The sequence below is a fragment of the Saimiri boliviensis genome, chromosome 18, assembly GCF_048565385.1.
Source record: "Saimiri boliviensis isolate mSaiBol1 chromosome 18, mSaiBol1.pri, whole genome shotgun sequence".
Classification (NCBI taxonomy): Eukaryota; Metazoa; Chordata; class Mammalia; order Primates; family Cebidae; genus Saimiri; species Saimiri boliviensis.
The window spans coordinates 41,796,790-41,817,297 of NC_133466.1; the positions used below are offsets into that span (position 1 = coordinate 41,796,790).

Here is a 20,508-nt window from a genome sequence, read left to right on the forward strand (position 1 = left end):
AGGCCAAGAATTATATACAAGGATTTTATGAATATAAAATGGAAGAATTGGAATCAAAATAAGTGTCCTAAAATAGGAAAATCTTTGCACAGAAATAACTTTGTTCATTTGAAAAAAAGATTCTTCAACAAAGCCATGTGTGTCAACAGGAGTCCCCAATTCCTTTGCACGAAATAAAAATGGATAGACTTGTTTGGTCAATGAGAGAGAACGTAAGAGAGGTGACAGGCGATTGAGGAAAGAAGGCTGGCAAAGACAGTCTAATGGAGATTCAGGGGTTATGTTACAGTGGCTAAGAAGACAGTTAAAAATTCGTGATTATTGTTCTATTTGAAGTTGTTTTTGTGGCTAGGTTGGTAACTTTCCACCCCAACATCCTTACTTTGACATTTTTGCTAGTCTGTTATACTCTGGAAAAATAAGAATACAGATGATAGCTTGGGGATGGGGGCAAGTGGTCTGAGAAAAGCAGATCACTTGCCCCCAGCCCCACTCGAAAAAGAAAAAAAGGAAAAATAAGTGAAACATATCAGAGTTTAGTTAAGTGGGATTCTGTAAAACCTCTGCCCTATCCTTTTAGGTTGTTCAGAACAGCAGCTGGATCAGGAATTTTATTCCCATCTGATTCTAAAATGAGTTCCTAATCCCTTCAGAGGAGATAACATGGATCTGTCTCACATAACAGCATTCCCACAGAATTTACCAAGAGCAAAGGAATGAAAGAAAATGAAAAAAAATCTGAGTATGTGTCCACGATGTGTGCTCTTTATCTTATCAGAAAATTCATGTCAAATATATAAGAGGTGGTGTTTTGGGATAGAAAAGAAACCTTAAAGAACCCTTAAGGATGTGGAATCCACTTTCATATGCTTTGATACGCGTCAGCTTCACACTAGCTTCACCTTTGGTTTTATGAGTGCATAAAACATTAGGAATGGCTTGTCCAGCTGTTCTTTGCTCCTGGAAATAAACCCTGGAATCACATATTTGACCATGGTTTCTGGCCAGAGTTAAAATTGGGAAGTATTTTAGCAAAATTGAAGGAGATAGACTGTGTCTGTCTCCATCTCCATTGTCCTGGATAATCAACAGTGCTGCATTCCCAAACACTTTCATACCTCTGTCATTCTGAGCTTTGTAATATCTTTTGGTGGTTTTGCAGGGCCACAAACCTAGACTGTCCTTGCTGCCTGATACACAGTCAAGAGCTGACTCCACATCCTTCTTGACTTTCAGCAACCAGAGAATTAATTTTTATCACATGTTCTTACTGACAAATAAATTTCCATTTTGAATGGCAACACTTGCAGATTTAGAGATAATGTAAAAAAAATAGTGACATACAAACTGTTGGTGTGCCTAGGGTTAGGAAATAGATTTCTACATATAGACGAAGCTCCATACTTATAGTTATTGGCTGTGTTTTGGAGGTTGGAAGCTGTCTCAGCCCAACTTTATAATGGTTGTAAAAGAGGGCACACACTGAGGCATGGAGAAAAAGCGCCTCACACTTTATCTTAGACTGATAAGGATCATCCGTTGATCAAGAACTTTTGCTTAAAATGTATGAAAGTTCCTTTTTAAAAAGAAATTTGATGTGAGTAGAGGAGAATCATTCTTTTTATGTTTGGAAACTTATAAAGGGAAAAAATTACCCCACATAGTCCAGAGGGTAAAGGAGTACATTAAATATATAATCATCTCATTTTACAGATGAGGAAACTGAAGCATAGGGAGAATAAGTAATTGCTATGGGTTCATAACACATAACCAGAAGCAGACCCAGGTTTTGAACTCCATACAGCTTAGTTCCTGTCAAAAAATATGTACTCTGAATCACTACAGAATGCTCCTTTTTCAGTAAGATTGTACTAGAAATAGCTGGATTATGAGGAGTATGTGCCCTTTGTAAGTACCCGGAGGAAAAGAGGTGCAATCATTTGCTTGCTGTCCTCTTGTTGGGAATTACTGATATTTTTTAAACATTTTGATATTCGACAATTAGCGCTACTTCTTTATATATGCAATTTATGGCTGTATAGGAGCTCTCCTCTCTTCCAGTCTCAAGTGGAAATAGATGTAGCAGTAGATGTAGCATCTGCTGCCTGTCACCTTTTTCTTTTCAACATTCTGACTTGAAGATTGAAATTCTGTATTAACTGCTGATGAGTATCATATTAATACCTAGGAATTGGAAGTATATTTGAAATAAATATTGTGTGTTACGTTTAAGTTACTGAATTTTGTTCAAAATTCCAAAATAGCTTACCTAGCTATTACTGTAATTCTTATAACCTTTCAGACAGTTACTTATACTCTGACCTAATGCTGTCTGTATACACATGCATGTACATGTACGTGCGTGCACACACACACACACACACACACACACACACGCGAGCGAATACTATGTTGTTTGCTCCATAAACGTAAGTTCTTTTTCACTAGAGTGCAGTGGTTCACATAATCCTTAGTATCTCATTTTCGTGCTATAATGAAAAGAACTATAAAGTATGTGTACATTTTAATTTTTTCTACTATAATTCAGGTCATATTTCATTAAGTACTCCAAATATAACTTGCTTGAGACTGTAGTTATTAGGAATATCAATTCTAATTTAAGCTCAAAACAAATGGATAACATCAGTGTGCTTACAGAGGATATTTCCATGAAAAACTCAAACGTGTTATACTCAGCAGTCTTTCTCACTAATGCACATATAAAAATGTATTGTATCTCCAGTTGATAGAGGATTTGCCATACCAGAAAAAAAGAAAATACCAAATGCTTTCCAACTATGTATATTAACTTACTTCTACCACTTCTTAATTTTTATTCTACCTCTGTAAGGTAAGTAGCATAAATTACTGTACTTATTTTATGATGGAATTTATTTGGATGTTAAGTTACTTGACAAAGCTGATAGGGCAAATTAGTAACCACAAAGGAAAAAGAAAAGCAGGTTTTAAGCCTGCTTGATCCGTATACTTCCTATTAATAAGTTGGAAGGAGAATTTCAGGAAAACTTCTATAATATTAAAAATGTAAATATGTAATGTAAATATATTACATTTAAATATTATATTTGTCTTAAAAATTGTAAAACACATTGAAGCTATATCTTTTATAATAATCTGTTTTAAAGGTAATAGATTATTTGGAAAAACTTCTTAGGAAGAAGGGGAAATGGGGGGGACATTGTTCACAAGATGTATAGTTCCAGTTACAGAAGAGAAGTAAGTTCAAGAGATCTGTTGTACATTGTGGTGAGCATAGTTAACGATAGAGTAGATGTTAAGTGTTCTCACTGCACAAATGGTAGCTATGGAAGGTAATGCATTTGTTAATTAGCTACATTTAACCATTTCATGTTTTACATGATAAATATAATTTTATCTGCTAATTTAAGGAAAAAAATTGTTTTCTCTGGATTTTTATATTTCTTTGATAGTTTTTAAATCAGAAGCTAATAGTGACGATTTTAAGTATTATCATTTTTACTCATTTTATTTACATATATTATTTTTGTGGGCATAAGGCAATTTACTATGTGCTTTTGCTTCTTTATCACCTGTTTACTAATTTGTCCTGTATGTTTAAACTGTATACTAAACACTTGTAAGCTGTTTTGATTAATGAGCAATAATGAAAACTTAATTACCTGCTGAGAATCCATACAGTTTGAGTCATCAGCCCCCAATTCTTCTCCATGTGGGTTACTTTTGATTTTTTTCCGATTCAGATCTATTATAGCCCCTATCAAGTCATAGCGTCTGTAAGAATTGTTGCACAACTTATTCTCCTGAGCCCACTCCAATGAGTTGGAGTTAGTGTCTATGAGACAGTGTTTGTGATGGTTCATTTTTAATAGGCATCCTTATATGATTTATTTGCAGATGGTTTGAGAAACCCTGACTTGGACATTCCTATCTGTAAGTTCTTTGCAAGCGATAGGAATTGAAGCTAGCTAACATAAACAGAAAATAGATTACTTATTAGGTAGTCCACAGAATCAAAGAATATCGTAGAAAACAACTTCAGAAAATGGTGGCAACTAGGGCAGTACCTGGAATGTAGGCATCAGGAAATACTCGTCAATCACATTGGGTTGAATTGATTTCAGCTTGCTTCCTCTCCTTGCATAACTCAGCTGAAAACTGAATGCTGCAAGAGGAAATCTGATTGGCCTTAACTGGGTCAAGCCCCTGCATCATAGAAAGAGTGGAGTTTTTTGACTGACAGCCTTGCCATGACTGGACGCTATGTGGGAAAAGTAATTCCTTAAAAATGCTGTCACTAAAACAAGTGGAATAATGGATGGCCAAAACTCAGCATATATGTAATCATTTCACTGATCAGGTAATCATCCAAATAACTTCTTTCAGATTTTAGCCTTTATTTTAAAAACTCAAGAAGTGAATATGACTTTATCTAACTCAAAGTCTCTAGGGTTTAACAGTTCAGCCTACAATGTTTAGGTATAATTTTACTACTACCGTGGAAAGAATATCAATAATGTAGAATGCATATTATAATAGAATCATGAAGGTAAAGTCCCAAGAGTATAGTATATATTTGCTTTTCCCCAGGCATAATTTAAAACATCCCTTGTCCTGATAAAACTCTTATTCTGCAGTATAGAAGATGAGGTAATATGTAGGTGACCTGAACTTCTAACCTTTTACAAGAAATTTGACTTTTAGCAAATGGTGTTTGCTAAGTCCACAATTTTAGTACATTCAAAATATTGTATAATATTCTGGTCATTACCATTTGCCTGGTTAACATGAGAAAATTGGTGTCACAAAATATTGTGCCCAATATTGATTTGGTTTCCATATACAATTATTATGCTTTTAAAAATGAATTGACTCCTAAACTCTGGAACAAAATCAATATATTTCTAAGCCTAATATTTTTAAAATAACCAGTAACTGGCACTTGAAGGGGATTGGATTTTAAGTCTGCCAATGTTTCATCTAAGAAAAATTTAAAGAGATCACCACTTTTCTATGGGCTAGTTTCCCAGAAAGAGCTGCCCACATGCAGTAGTGTAAGCTATAAGTTACTGAGTGCTTACTCTTCATTGGATACTATACTAAGTAGTTTAATGTATTTAATTATATAACCCTCACAACAACTCTTTAAAGTAAATATTATCATTATTATATTCGTTTTATAGGTGTGAAAATCAGCACACAGAATAATTAACTTGGCCCAGTGTTAAAAGTTATTAGTTACAGTGTCTTCTGCATTGAATTATGTCCTCTCAAAATTCATATATTGAAGTCCTAACTCCCAGTACCTCAGAATATGACTTTATTAGTGGACAGTGCTGTTGCAGATGTAAACGGTTCAGATGAAGTCATACCGTTTCCGGGTCGACCCCTAATCTGCTTTGTTCACAGACATGTACACAAGTGGAATGACCTGTGAAGATGAAGACAGGTATTGGTGTTATGCATTTACAAGCTAAGAAATACCACAAACTGCCAGAAAACCACAAAAAAACTAGGAAGGAGGCATGGAATGGGTTCTCCCGCATAGCCTTCAGAAGAAACCAACTCTGTGAAACCTCAGCCGCAGACTTCTCACCTTTGGAACTGTCAGACAGTAAATGTCTGTGTTCTCTACCGTGCAGTTTGTGGTACTTTGCTATAGCAGCTCTAGCAAACTAGTTTACAGAGTAAGGATTTGTAGCTAGGCATTATGGCTCCAAGCTTGTGTTCTTAAGAAGTAAACTATGGTGTCCGTGTAATGGTAAGAGATGGAGTAAATATGTCATCTCTTAGAATATAAAAGAGAGCTAGCTGAAGAAAGCTAAACCAGAGTAAGAGAGCTAATAACATTTTTTCTGGAGTTCGAAGTGCCTCATTATAAGAGTGTTGTGTGAGAAAGGAGCCTAAGATACTGCTTTCCTTCAAAATTAACTGCATTTATTATTTCTTTGTATTAAGAACATTCCATTTCCACTCCTAGTTATTTTAAAATACACAGTAAGTTATTAACTGTAGTTACCCTGTTGTGCTATAAAATACTAGATCTTATTCTTTCTGATTCATAAATATATGCAAGTATTATGTACCCCTAATAAAAATTTTTAAAATTCCCAAAAGTTAACTGACGGCAACAGAAGAAACAGAATAACAACTACGATTAAATATGCTTGGAAAAATAAGATTTCAACTATCAATTTTAAATTTGTATAAGTTAATCTGAGTTGATTCAAATGTCAGAAAAGTATCTCCCTTGATAAATTTGTGGAAGAAGATGAAAAGAAAATCATAAGGAAGCTCTTGACAGCTCTTGGGTGAATGATGACCATTTACATATACCTCAGTTTGCAGAGTATGTAATGTTTGCATAAACCCAAGCTTTGAGTGCCACTACATTAAAACGGGAAAACAATGGAAGAAAAATATGATTCTTACTGCATAATGACCATATGGAGAATCTGCACGGTCTTTTGCCCATGCCTTTTTTTTTCATTAAAATAGTTAGCTGGAGAATAAAGGAAAAGTCATGTGCATACTAGGTTTTTCTATTAAAAAAATAAATGAAATAAAAGGCAAAATGAGAAAGAAGCATTAGAAGTAAGTAGGAAGTATTTAAGGTGTTTCGATACCACTGCTCTGAAATGTTAGCAGTTAATAAAAAGCTCAAGGCGTCAGAGTTGCTCTGAATTGCTAAGGACAGAGAGATAAAAGCCTAGAAGCCCTTTCGTGTTTTTTTTTTTTTCTTTCCAGCTCTAAGAAGTGATTAAAAATAAGTTAAGGAGAGTTTTCTGCTTGGATTCAATAGAGGAGATGGTGATTTTATAAGGTAGAGATAGCTTACTGTTAAAGTTTGGTCAGTAAGGCACTTGATTTGTATCTCCTTATATTTCTTTAATTTTTTACTCTATTAAAAGCTGCATGATCAAATAGTCCTGGAACTGAATCTCAGTCCTATGCCTTATTAACAATGAATTTACTGGAAAATGGCTTAATATCTTGGGTTCCCTTTAATTATCTATCAAATAGCAAAAAAGACACTATTTTTGTTTTGAAGATTTGTAGATAGAATTTATGAACATGTGTCTGGCCATAAAACAATGATAATGATAATGGTGTAATAGCCAACTTGAATCAAGTTATTACCATGTTTTAAGCAAGGTAGTCCTTTATTTCATTCAGTCATCACATCTGAACTGACAAATTGGTCATATTACTTCAATTCAACAGCACTTCAAAAACTAAGACATAAAGAGTGTGAGTAATTTGCTCAAGGTCAAAAGATACTTATGAATTTGGAACTCAAACCTAGATCCCGAGCTTTGGAATTTACTGACACAACCAGGATTTATTATTAACTATATAACTATCAGCCCCGTACTGGAGATGCAAATATGAGTAAATTTACTCTTCATCCTCTATGAATTGACTATTTAATACAAAGAGACAGTTGAATGTGTAGACACAACTGTTGTGGGTGTGGTGATGAAAGTATGCATAGCTTATCAAAGACTTCAAAGGAAATGGTGGCCATATCTGCTTTCAAGTTTCAAGAAAGACTTTGTATAGGAAGTGAAGCTTGAGATAGGGGTTGAAACATAAGTGGGTGCTCATCAGATAATTAGTGGTAACAAATCATTCCAGGCAGAGGGAGTATCAAGTGCAAGGGCATGGAAAATACACATAGGGCAGGGAGAGAGGTGACTGGCAAATAGGAATAGGTAAAGACTGTGAGGGGAAATTATGCAAATAGTGAAGGAAAATACATACACATGATGGAGGATAAGAAGAGCCTTGCATGCTATGCTAAGTGATTTGTCCTTTATTAAGAAGCCAAAAGTTTTTAACCCTGGCTGCGTATCAAAATCATTATGGGGATTTTTGAAGAAACACCCATATGTGGTTCCCATGCAGATTTCTCTCTGTAAACAAGACTGGCAATGAATTTTGAATACTCTTCTTTCTTTTGTGAAAACTCTTAACTGTTACACATATAGTAGACCCACATAAGTATTGGTTATTTCCTTAACAAATGTGGTAGAATAAACCTTGTCATTTCTAAATGGAGATGCATAGTAAACTTTGGCAAGAAAAAAATATACAAAATTATTGCCAAGAATTTCACAATATTAAGGGGAAATAAGCATTGATGATTATTTTTTACATCTATAACATTCATCCTAGGTTCTATTTGATTTATGTAGGAAGAAACTCTGAAGTATAATCTGGAGACAATACTTTGTCACTAAAAGGTATGCAGCACTTGACAAGTAACTTTCATCTCTGAATTTTTTCATATGCAGTAGTCTCTTGTCTCCTTCCTTCAAATCACGAAATCACTTTTCTTGGCATCATGCTAGTGCATGAATAACTCTCAGGCAAAATCATTTAGGCAATTAATATTTAACCTGAAGTTTTCTGATTTATTGCTATTATGGTAAAACATATGAAGAAGCTTAAAATAATAACCTTTTTCCTAGGTTGGCACCAGACAGATTAACTAGGTTGGCTAGGTAACACTGGTCATTTTGTGGCCTTGGGCAAACATTTTAATTTCTTTGAGTCACAGATTCCTCCTTGGTAAAGTGCTGATAATCCTTGAAGGTTCTATTTTACAGGGTTGCTGTAAAAATGGAATATTGTTTGTCAAAACGTTTTGAAAATTGTGAAGTGTTCAACAATTATATTATTTCACATACTGTTTTACAGCAATGTTGACATCTTTAAACATTGCCAGTCAAGTCATTTAATCATTCATTCCACATTTACTGAACAAATGTAACTGTGATTCATGTTGCCATTAAATAGATGAGCCATTCTACCTCCCATTTGAGTCAAAAAGAAGAGAACCGTAAAAGGAAGGACAGACAAGCCAGTTGTATCCAAGTGTCACCATGATTGTGCCTGTGCACACTTCAGCCCTGTAGCAGCGTCTGGCAGTGTGCCTTGTTCTGTGCTGCCAAAGTAAATAGTCTTGTCTTGGGGTCATTAGATTGAAATAAGGCAAAAAGGAGAAAGTAAGTCTACGATTCTGGATAGATACACACAGTTAATCCTCCTTTCACCCCTAGAAGGTAGATACCATTATACCTCTTTTTATAAATGAGCAAAGTGAGGCATACAGAGTTAAGTAACTTACCCAAAAGCACTCAGATAGGATGAGAACATAAAATGAAAAAGGCACTATGTGAGGGCATCTAGACTGTGTGATAAGATAGGGAGGCCAGGAGGAATTCCTTGATACAAAGGTCAGGAGATGGAGGTGACTTTTCATATTGGCTATTGTATAGCAAATAGAAGCGTGCCATGCCTTCCCAAGTTATATCCTAGAAACAGATGGACGTGATTTCTGTAACTAAAAAGCTTAGATATTATGAGCACATCGTACAAAAGTACATAAACTACTTATCAAAATTTAGTGTGGTAATTGCTGTCTGATAGTAATGCGTAGAGAGCCAGAGTAGCCCACCCGCTTTGGAGGGATCCGCAGCAAGGCTGCTGTGAACTTTGGGTGAACTCCAAAAGAAGCAAAACCATCATAGGGGATTGTATATGTCTTGAAGAAGAGCAGTCGGACCTAGCGAAAGATAACCAGCTTTCACTATTCTTGCTGCAAGATAGTTGTTAGCTGAGGTATGTTAACTGAAGTATGAGAGTTATAACCACAGGCTATTCTGGGTAACTGCACCTTCCCTCTGCTGTGTGCTTTGTGAACATGTAAAATGAAGTACTCTGAGACAGGATGGGGCCGGAGAAACTGATACTTTCACTTTCCCAGACCACCTAGCCCCGCTTTTTTCTGTTTGTCTTTGTGTTTTTCTTCATCCCCCACCATTTCCTCTTAGGTCTTTGGACCTTTGTGCAGTGTGGGACGCAGCACACGCCAGAGTAGTGTGCACAGGATTTCCTGGGGGATGAGGAAGTGTGGTGTGACTTACTCTGCATGGAGGAGTCAACAGAGGCTTCTCACAGGACGTAATGTTTGTCAGAGTCTTCAACGATACTGTTTATAATGAGGGAGAATCAGCAGTAAAAGGCATTTTTGAAACATGAAAGAGACCATTCAAAGACATAGGGGGAAATAATTTTGTATGTCTGCAAAAGTGCAGCTAATGTGGTAGTGTCATTTAGAGGGCCAGGACAGATTGGAGACAGGAGAACAATTGAAAAATGAGGCAATCCTAAACTGTTTATCACATCAACATGTTTCAATAAGATCTTACTTCTGGACCATTTTCACTATGATATCTTAAATATCTTTAAATAATAGCTCATTTAATCATTTTTGGTATAATATGACAACTTTGGGAAAAGGCACATTTTGATTTTATTACTAAGTATAACAAAATTAAAATTAAAATACAAGGCAATATTTTATCTTTTTATTTGAGAATTAATGTGTACACTTAAATTAGTTAAAGAATAAGTATGATATTTCTTTTCAAGTTTATTTTTTAACTTAAAGTATCTTGGAGATTTTTATTTTAATTTCCAAATTTTACTTTAAGTTCTGGGGTACATAGGCAGGATGTGCAGGTTTGTTACATAGTAAATGTGTGCCGTGGAGTTTTGCTGCACAGATCATCCCATCACCCAGTGTTAAGCCCAGCATCCATTAGCTAATCTCCCTGACCCTTTACCACCATCCACCTCTGGCCCTCTGACAGGCCCCAGTGTGTGTTGTTCTTTGCCCCACCAATGGGTCATAAGTTCACATCATTCAGCTCCCACTTATAAGTGAGAAACTTTAGTGTTTGGTTTTCTTTTGCTTGTTAGTTTGCTGAGGATAATGGCTTCCTGCTCCATCCATTTCCTTCCAAAGGATACTATCTCGTTCCTTTTTTTTTTTTTTTTTTTTGAGACAGAGTCTTGTTCTGTCACCCAGGCTGGAGTGTATCTTGTTCCTTTTATGTTTTGTTTTGTTTTGTTTTGTTTTTTCCCTTTTGAGACAGTCTTGCCCTGTCACCCAGGCTGGAGTGCAGTGGTACGATCTCAGCTCACCTCCTAGGTTCAAGCAATTCTCCTGCCTCAGGCTCCTGAGTAGCTGGGACTGCAGGTGCATGCCACCACACCTGGATAACTTTTGTAATTTTAATAGAGATGGGATTTCACTACATTTGCCAGGCTGGTCTCAAACTCCTGACCTCGTGATTCACCTGCCTTGGCCTCCCAAAGTGCTGGAATTGCAAGCATGAGCCACTGCCTCCTGCCTATCTCATTCCTTTTTAAGGCTGCATAGTATTCCATGGTGTATATCAGGCGTCCCCAAACTTTTTACACAGGGGGCCAGTTCACTGTCCCTTAGACCGTTGGAGGGCCACCACATACTGTGCTCCTCTCACTGACCACCAATGAAAGAGGTGCCCCTTCCTGAAGTGCGGCGGGGGGGCCGGATAAATGGCCTCAGGGGGCTGCATGCGGCCTGCGGGCCGTAGTTTGGGGACGCCTGGTGTATATGTACAAGATTTTCTTTATCCGGTTTATCAATGATGGACATTTAGGTAGATTCCCCATCTTTGCTATCGTGAATAGTGCTACAGTGAGCATACACACGCATGCATCTTTATAATAGAATGATTTATATTCTTTGGGTATTTACCCAGTAATGGGATTGCTGGGTTGAGTAGTATTTCTGCCTCTAGGTGTTTGAGGAATCACCACATTGTCTTCCACAGGGGTTGAACTAATTTCTGTTTCCACCAGCAGTGTAAGTGTTCCTTTTTCTCCACAACCTCAGCAACATCTGTTGTTTTTTGACTTTTTAATAGTAGCCAATATAATTATAATTTTCTATAATTCAAATGTATTTTAATATATCAATTGAAAGACATCTGCTTAATATGGCATAAAAACTTCTTAGTATTTCAATATTTGAAATTTTAACATATTTGCACTAAAATTCATATTGGTTTATTTATATAGTGATCATCTCCTAGTTCTAAATGATGAAATAAAGAAGAGGTCACACTACAGCTTCAAATACTTATATGTGAGTGGTACATTTTGTATGTTGAAAGCCCCTCCCCCAATAAATATTTATAATCTTTACTATATATTTTTTTATATCAGTATTTTTCGTGCTTTTCACTTTAACTAGTGGTCATTTCTGGGTAGACATTTAATACTATATGACTTAGAATGAACAGTCTCACCTAGCAAGTGGTTTCCAACTGAGAAAGAGGCTGGTTGGAGTGTTAACTTCGTCTCTACACTGACATTAGTCTGTATCATCATGGCCTCCATTTTAAAGTGAAACTATTTGAGTTTTTATGTAATGATTCAAAAATTATAAATTGGAGATCCAAAGTTAAACTTTTTTTGTTATTTGTACAATTAAACTTAGTATACTGTAGAGCAGTGGTCCCCAACTCCCAAGGCTGTGGACTGGTACTAGTCCATGGCTTTTTAGGAACCGGGCTGCATAGCAGAAGGTGAGCATTGGATGAGCAAGCATTACTGCCTAAACTCTGCCTCCTGTTCCATCAGTGGTGGCATTAGATTCTCATTGGAGTGTGAACCCTATTATGAACTACAGGTGTGAAGGATCTAGGCTGTGCACTCCCTATGAGAATCTAACTAATGCCTGATGATCTAAGTTGGAACAGTTTCCTCCTGGAACCCCCCTGCTTACAGCCCCCTACTCATCATCCATGGGAAAATGGTCTTCCATGAAACCAGTCCCTGGTCCCAAAAAGTTTGAGGACTGCTGCCCTAAAGACCTAAGGCTTTTAGAAGACTTTAGTTGGGAACTATTGCTGTAGTTTATTACAACCCATTAACAAGTATTAAGAAATGAGAAATAATATTAATAATATTTTAGAATGTTTTCTCTGGAAATGAGGAATGTTATGGAGACTAGAGTCAGAGGTGTCAGTTAAAAAATGGTTGTGGTAGACTAGAAATGTGAAAAAAAGATTTCTGAGAAACCGTATAAGCTTTCTTAAATTTGGTAGTTCGGTCCTAATGTTGGGAGGTTGTTGATACTATAGGCACTTACTGGACATTTGTTAGCACAGCAGGAAAGCTATTATTAGTATGTTTTAGGGGAAGGATGAATAAGTAATCCAGTTAAAAAGATAATTCTGGCCCCAGGATGAACAGTGGTTGGAGAGGGCAGGAATTGGTAATGGGAGACCATTTAGAACACTGTTGTTACTTTCAGGGAAAAAATTATCAAAGTTTAAACTAGAGTAGTGTCACTGAGTATTGAAAGAGTCGATGGGTTTCAGAGGATTGTGTGCTGGCCATTAAGTGCTCCAGTTCACAGGTAATGTGTGACACTTAGCTCACAACTCATTGGCTACAGCTAATCATGTGTCTGGTCCCAATCACCATGGTAAAAGAAGTGCAATTATACCATGTACCTGGAAGTTGGAGATTTTGTGAGCAACAGTAGTAATTTCCTCAGTTTGCCCTTCTGGTAACCAGATACACAATTCAAGCTGCCTTTTGTTGGCAAAATATACACACCTCTTGGGGTGTGGTGGGGGTGCGGGGATGGGAATATCTGTTCTTTATCTGTACTCTTGATTTATTTGGAATTAATTATTTTTCTCTTGACTCTTGATTTCTATGAAGTCAACAGAGGTTTCACACCTGTGCTGCTGTTTTCATCTTTATTGGCTCAGCGTCTGTCAGTAGTCCGAACCACTCTCAGAGGAAGTTAAAATGCCTTTGTTATTCCGGACCTTGGGCCGGTTGTCGTGAGCAAGAGTGATAGCAGGAATTTTAGAGAACTGAGCAAAAGATGAGGAGATGAATTACTTGCTGTCTGACCACTGCTTATGTATAGGATGTCACTGTGATTTCTCTGCATAACTCAGAGCTGATCCCCTGGGTGAAGTTACCGTTCTGGAGTGGGCAAGAACACTGTCAATTCAAAGTGAAGGAGGTACTGAATCCTGATTATTGGCCCATGTCTTGAGGTGGGACAGAAATCTAAATTTAGTAAGTTGAGTCATTAGAATGACTACTTATAGGAAGGAGATAGAGAGGTACTTCCTTTGGCCTTTCTGTGGCAATCAAGTTGACAAAACCGAACTTTAAAAAATCAATTGATTTTTGTTGTAAAGTTTCAAGGGAACCCACCAGAGCTTTAAAAGTTAACACAAAAATTATGGTACTAGTTAATATTGTTTTGTGATCCCCCAAAATCTGAGACAGGTTTCTGTTAATTTTTCAAGGTCGAGGACATGTGCCCGTGACGCAGTCTCAGGAGTGCCTACTTATGTGTGCCCAAGGTGGTAGGCACATGTTGGGTTTTACACATTTTAGGGAGACATGAGACATCAATCAATATGTGTAAGAGGTACATTGGTTCAGTCCAGAGGTGGGACAACTCAAGGCAAAGGCTGGACAACTTGAAGTGGAGAGGGGGCTTCCAGGTCTTAAGTAGAAAGAGACAAAGGATTGCATTCTTTTGAGTTTCTGATTAGCCTTTCCAAATAAGGCAATCAGATAAGGTTTTATCTCAGTGAGCAGAGGGGTGACTTTGAATAGAATGGGCAGGTTTACCCTAAGCAGTTTCCAGCTTGACTTCTCCTTTTAGCTTAGTGATACTGGCGCCCCAAGATTTATTTTTTCTTTCATAGTTTGTATAATATTTCCATCTTTGATTTCCAAACATGTGTTAGGATCAAATTTTCTAGCCAGCTTTGTGGTTGGGAAAGGCCATGTGACTAGTCTGTCCAATGAATATAGATCAGAAGAGATGGGTGTTTCACATTAAGTGCCAGTGCGGCCTTTTCTAAAGACTTGCTTTCCCTCTTCCATGATGACCAGCAGCAATCAGATTGGTGGTTCCTCATTCAGCTTTGGTTTCTGAGTCACTGCTTGTCAGCCCATAAGGGAGATGTAGTTTGAGAGAGAAATCAAGATCGACTATTTTAAGCCTGTTGAACTTTTGTCATTTTTTTTTCTATATCATACCTGGCCTATTTTGATATATTTAATGAAAGTATACATAAAACTTTTTATCTTTCTAAAATGTTTAGTAAAGGTGATTTAAGCATCACGTTGTATTAATTTGCATTTCTTTGGAGGAAGGTTTAGTACCAGATTCTAGTAGCACTGCCATGAAAACACTGAAGCTCCTGCTCTTGCCACCACTGTTGAAATTAATTCTGTCTATTCTTTATACCATCATTCACTCCAGATTAAAAGTCCCAGGATGGAGCATTCTATTGAGTACTCTTATATCATGTGCCTGTGTTGCAGCTGCCAAGAAGCCAGGAGAGGAAATACCTGCCCTCCTTCAGATTCTCTGGTGAGAGGCAGCCTCCCATCCATCTTGAGATTTCTTCCTAAAAGAAAGATCTGATTCAGGCAAGAGGTTTGAGGTCACAGGGATGAAAATGTCATCTCTGAAAATCTTAATCAAATCATGACAAAACTACAAATGCTATCAGTCTCATACAAGAACATGGAAGAATGTCATCCCAGCCCTCAGCATGAATTAATAAGGTTTGTACTTGCAAGAACCAAGATTGTGTCTACTAAAACAAGGATAGCTGTTACCTGCCCTTTACCTGGTCTTTTAAATTCTCTAATTGGTGTGGGAGGGCAAGGGCTAGAGCTGTATTCTATGATGAGAGAAAAAAATACAAAGTGATATTGCTCTCCAGATTATATCTGAGAGTTTAGGTTCCTGCAAAGTATCGCTGTCCTCCCTAACCTCTAATTATTTCTTTAGCACTACATTTTAACTCTAATCTTATAAACAGGCTCAGATGGATTTAGATTAAAATACAGGTACATCCAAAATTTCAACTTTATGCTGACATTCTCCCAGTAATTAATCTATTACATATGGTGATCGGTATTAATCCTTTAAGGGTTAATTATACTTTAACTGGTTTTAATTGCTCCACTTAAGAACATTTTAATTTTATTCAAGACCTACCTTCCTACTCTATCCATTTTCCACATAAGAAGGGAAAATTGCCCCAGAAAAATAAAATCAGCAGTATCACTTTGTCCAAATCAGAACGTTACAGCTAAAAAAGCTATTAACACCTTGGATAGTGAGTATTTTGGTTTGCATGTGATGGCTGTTTACTCTTGATGCATGTTTTTAAATATCTATGGCAGCTTTTCTCCCAGCTGCAGTTTTCAACTCAGTATCTTTAAAATTTGTTGCAGTCAGAAAATTTAAAGTGGTACACTGTAAGAACCACAATTAAAAAAAAAACAGATAATATTCTTTCTTCATAGCAGAATTCATACTTAATTTCTACTAAGCATCTGTATCTATGTATAGGATTTCCTTTCTGCAAGTTGAAACACATCATCTGTTGTTTTCAACTTGTTAAAATAAAATTATTTGGTATATGGGTTATTACTGCTCTTTTATGTTTGTTAATAAAAATAAGGTGTAAGGAAGTTGATTTGGATAGAATATTCTTGATCAAGCTGTTGCTATTACTTTACCTATTAACCAAAGAGGTGTATGTTTTGTTTTATCTTGTAGGAGTAAGGACTCAGGGATTGGTTTTTGGCTAGAAATGAAAATTAATGAAATTATTTTGGGACTTGATACTGAAGGAGTATGGAATATCTGGAAGATATATGTTGTTTTAAAAACATGTTTATTTAAATAATACTCTTAAATTATATATTTGGAACATACGTAGAACCCTTTTTTTAAAATTATACTTTAAGTTCTGGGATATGTGTGCAGAACGTGCAGGTTTGTTACATAGGTATACACGTGCCATGGTGATTTGCTGCATCCATCAACCTGTCATCTACATTAGGTATTTCTTGTAATGCTATCCCACCCTTAGCCCCCACCCACCCTGCATAGCCTGGTGTGTGATGTTCCCCTCCCTGTGTCCCTGGGTTCTCATTGTTCAACTTTCATTTATGAGTGAGAACATGTGGGGTTTCGTTTTCTGTTGCTGTGTTAGTTTGCTGAGAATTATAGTTTCCAGCTTCATCCATGTCCCTGCAAAGGACATGAACTCATCCTTTTTTATGGCTGCATAGTATTCCATGGTGTATATGTGCCACATTTTCTTTATCCAGTCTGTCATTGATGGGCATTTGGGTTGGTTCCAAGTTTTGCTGTTCTGAACATGCTGCAATAAACATATGTGTGATGTGTCTTTTACTACTATAAATGATTTATAATCCTTTGGGTGTATACCCAGTAATGGGATTGCTGGGTCAAATGGTATTTCTGGTTCTAGATCCTTGAGGAATCGTCACAATGTCTTCCACAATGATTGAACTAATTTGCACTCCCATCAACAGTGTAAAAGCATTCCTATGTTCTCCACATACTCTCCAGCATCTATTGTTTCCTGACTTTTTATTGATTGCCATTCTAACTGGCCTGAGATTATATCTCATTGTGGTTTTGATTTGCATTTTTCTAATGCCCAGTGATAGTGAGCTTTTTTTCATATGTTTGTTGGCCACATAAATGTCTTCTTTTGAAAAGTGTCTATTCATATCCTTCACTCACTTTGTGAAGGGATTGTTAGGTCTTTTTCTTGTAACTTTGTTGAAGTTTCTTGTAGATTCTGGATATTAGCCCTTTGTCAGATGGATAGATCACAAAATTTTTTTCCCATTCTGTAGATTGCCTGTTCATTCTGATGATAGTTTCCTTTGCTTTGCAGAAGCTCTTTAGTACAATTAGATCACATTTGTCAATTTTGGATTTTGTTGCCATTGCTTTTGGCGTTTTAGTCATGAAGTCTTTACCCATGCCTATGTCCTGAGTTAGGCATTGCTTAGGTTTTCTTCTAGAGTTTCTGTGGTTTTAGGTCTTATGTTTAGGTCTATGTTTAAGCCTATCTTGAGTTAATTTTTGTATAATGTGTAATAAAGGAGTCAATTTCAACTTCCTGCTTATGGTTAGCCAGTTTTCCCAACACCATTTATTAAATAGGGAATCTTTTTCCCCATTGCTTGTTTTTGTCAGGTTTGTCAAAGATCAGATAGTTGTAGATGTGTGGCATTATTTCTGTGGCCTCTGTTTTGTTCTGTTGGTCTGTTTATCTGTTTCAGTACCAATACCATGCTGTTTTTGTTACTATAGCCTTGTAGTATAATTTGAAGTCAGGTAGCATGATGGCTCCAGATTGTTCTTTTTGCTTAGGATTGTCTTGGCTATATGAGCCCTTTTTTTGGTTTCATATTTAATTTAAAGTAGTTTTTATTTTCTCTAATTCTGTGAAGAAAGTCAGCGGTAGCTTGATGGGGATAGCATTGAATCTGTAAATTACTTTGGGCAGCATAACCATTTTCACAGTATTGATTCTTCCTGTTCATGAGCATGGAATGTTTTCTGTTTGTTTGTGTTCTCTCTTATTTTCTTGAGCAGTGTTTTGTAGTTCTCCCTGAAGAGGTCCTTTACATCCCTTGTAAGTTATATTCCTAGATATTTTAATCTCTTTGTAGCAATTGTGAATGGGAGTTCATTCATGATCTGGCTGTTTGTCAATAGGCTGAAACAATGGGGTTTTCTAAATGTACGATCATGTCATCAGAAAAGAAAAATTGTCCTCTCTGCCTATTTGAATACTCTTTATTTCTTTCTCTTGCCTGATTGCACTGGCCAGAACTTCTAACACTGTTTTGAATAGGAGTGGTGAAGGAAGGCATCTTTATCTTATGCTGATTTTCAAAGGGATTACTTCCAGCTTTTGCCCATTCAGTACAGTACGACATTGGCTGTGGGTTTGTCATAAATAGCTCTTATTATTTTGACATACATTTCATCAGTACCCAGTTTACTGAGAGTTTTTAGTATGAAGGGGTGTTGAATTTTATTGAAGACATTTTTTGCATGGTATTGAAATATTCATGTGTTTTTGTCATTGGTTCCGTTTATGTGATGGATTGCATTTATTGATTTGCGTATGTTAAACCAGCCTTGCATCTCAAGAATTAAGCCAACTTGATTGTGGTGAATAAGCTTTTTGATGTGCTACTGGATTTGGTTTGCCAGTATTTTGTTGAGGATTTCGCATTGGTGTTCATCAGAGATATTGGCCTGTCATCTTCTTTTTTAGTTGTATCTTAGCCAGGTTTTGGTATCAGGATGATTTTTTTTTGTTTGTTTGGAATAGTTTCAGAAAGAATGGTAACGGCTCCTCTTCATACTGCAGGTACAATTTGGCCATGAATCTGTCTGGTCCTGGGATTTTTTTGGTTGGTAGGCTATTAATCACTGCCTCAATTTCAGAATTTGTTATTGGTCTATTCAGGGATTCAGTTTCATCCTGGTTTAGTCTCAGGAGGGTGTATGTGTCCAGGAATTTATCCATTTCTTCTAGATTTTCTTTAAAATTTACCTTTATCATTGTTTTTTGTGTCTGTTTGATTCTTCTCACTTTTCTTCTTTATCAGTTTGACTAGTGGTCTATCTGTTTTGTTAATCTTTTCAAAAATTCACTTCCTAGATTCATTGATTTTTTTTTAAGGGGTGTGTGTGTGTGTCTATTTCCTTCAGTTCTGCTCTAATCTTAGTTGTTTCTTGTCTTCTGCTAGCTTTTGAATTTGTTTATTCTTGCTTCTGTAGTTCTTTCAATTGTGACTTTAGGGTGTCAATTTTAGATCTTTCCCGTTTTCTCCTGTGGGCATTTAGTGCTATAAATTTCCCTCTAAACACTGCTTTAGCTATGTCCCAGAGATTCTGGTATGTTGTGCCTTTGTTCTCATTGGTTTCAAAGAACTTACTTATTTCTGCCTTAGTATCGTTATTTACCCAGTAGTCATTCAGGAGCATTTTGTTCAGTTTCCATGTAGTTGTGTGATTTTGAGTGAATTTCTTATCCTGAGTCCTAATTTGATTGCGCTGTGGTCTGAGAGACGGTTTGTTATGATTTCTGTTCTTTTGCATTTGCTGAGGAGTGTTTTACTTCCAACTATGTGGTCAGTTCTGGAATAAGCATGATGTAGTGCTGAGAAGAATGTATATTCTATGGATTTGGGATGGAGAGTTCTTTAGATGTCTATTAGGTTCGCTTGGTCCAAAGCTGAGTTCAAGTCCTGAATATCCTTGTTAATTTTCTGCTTCATTGATCTGTCTAATATTGACAGTAGGGTGTTAAAATCTTCCACTATTATTGTGTGGGAGTCTAAGTCTCTTTGTAGGTCTGTACGAACTTGATTTATGAGTCTGGGTGCTCCTGTATTGGGTGCATATATATTTAGGATAGTTATCTCTTCTTGTTTCATTGATCCCTTTCTTATCTTTATTTTTTTGAGATGAAGTTTTGCTCTTATTGCCCAGGCTGGAGTGCAATGGTGTGATCTCAGCTCACTGCAACCTCTGCCTCCCTGAGAACCCTCTTTTTAAAGGAAGTCATATTTAGCTTAGTTTAGTTAGAAAAAGCATGTTTGTCAATTTTGTGAGAAAATTCTGTCAGTGATGTGACAGTGAATAGGTAGCATAGTAATGAAGTTGAATGTGAGCCTGCAGAATTACTTTTCCTAGCAGGAGAAATTTGGCTGCAAATATTCTGAATAAAAGGATCGTGTTAGAATGAGGAACAAGGAATG

General features: G+C 36.6%; 1 protein-coding gene across 6 annotated transcripts in view; it reads left to right on the forward strand.

Moving 5' to 3' along the window:
* Positions 1-20,508, forward strand: part of EPHA6 (EPH receptor A6) — a 986,592-nt gene that overhangs the window by 12,915 nt on the left and 953,169 nt on the right. The gene's annotated exons all lie outside the window — the stretch shown is intronic.